The sequence below is a fragment of the Chiloscyllium punctatum genome, chromosome 23, assembly GCF_047496795.1.
Source record: "Chiloscyllium punctatum isolate Juve2018m chromosome 23, sChiPun1.3, whole genome shotgun sequence".
Lineage (NCBI taxonomy): Eukaryota > Metazoa > Chordata > Chondrichthyes > Orectolobiformes > Hemiscylliidae > Chiloscyllium > Chiloscyllium punctatum.
In genome coordinates, this window is record NC_092761.1 from 29,207,258 (window position 1) to 29,208,436 (window position 1,179).

Here is a 1,179-nt window from a genome sequence, read left to right on the forward strand (position 1 = left end):
TTAGAAAACATCGGTTTAAAATTAGTGGCTAAGGATTTAAAAGGGACGTCAGGGGCAACTTTTTCAGTCGTGTCCAGAAAGAGCAGCCAGAGAAATTGTTGGAGACTAGTACAACTGTAACATTTTATGGCATCTGGATGGATATATGAGTAACAAGGTTCAGAGGGATGTGGGCCAAAAGTTGGCAAATGGGACCTACTAATTTAGGATAACTGTCCTCAATGGTCAAGTTGGAAAGAAGGGCCATTTTCCGTGTTGTATTGTTCAAAGACTTGATAACTATAGAACAACTGCAAAAACTTTGCAAATAATTCCGTCAAGACGATTTCAAGTTCCAAATCTTCGGTCAATCTTCCTCTCTTGTGGTCACAAGTTCATGACCTGATGTCAGAACTTACGGATTAGTTGCTGGATCAATTCCTGTAAATTGGTTGTGCATTCTTTCTAATTCCGATTTTATTTTTACAAATGTAGCTAGTGTTTGTGGACTTAGCATCAACATTTCTAATACCATATTTCGATGAATATTAAAACACAACTTTGGCACCAGATGATGAGCAATTGAGTCAAAATCGATCGGACATCGTGAGACAATGATCCTCTCTACGTGTGGTGTACATCCTTGACTCTATAATTCGATGAAGAATCATTCCCGCAACTTCAGCTGTGTCAGGATCTAGTTTGCAGTGAAAGCCTGTCAATCTGCTAAGATAACGTTCGTCTGGGTCTCTGCAAAGGATTTGGCGAAATCTTTGGGTCTTGACAATTTGTTCTTCAAACAAAGTACATATTTCATGAATTAAGTTCTTTTACTATGAAAATTGGCTATTTTCCTGCAGCTGTGATGGCCGAGAGGTTAAGGCATTGGATTTGAAATCCATTGGGGTCTCCCTGCGCAGGTTCGAATCCTGTTCACAGCGCTGAAACCTATAAAAGTCATTAATTTCTTAGCAGAATTTGGATTTCGTGGAGCTTGAGCTTTGCATTCAATCGAAAGTAAATTTTCAACTGTGAAGAAACCGAAGTAATTTCAAGACGTCTAATTGAACAAATTATATGTTGAGACACAAAAAGCCACCAACTTCCAACACGAATCAGGTTCAAAACATTTGTCGAACTAACGTGAAATTTGGATGTTCGGGGGGGGGGGGGTGGAATTAAGCAAAACAAGAAGCAATG

The 1,179-nt window shown here is 39.2% G+C and overlaps 1 non-coding gene across 1 annotated transcript; it reads left to right on the forward strand.

Moving 5' to 3' along the window:
• Positions 1–838: 838 nt before the first annotated feature.
• trnas-uga (transfer RNA serine (anticodon UGA)) lies at positions 839–920 on the forward strand. Its single transcript has one exon. It is a non-coding gene; the product is annotated as a tRNA-Ser (tRNA).
• Positions 921–1,179: the final 259 nt, after the last annotated feature.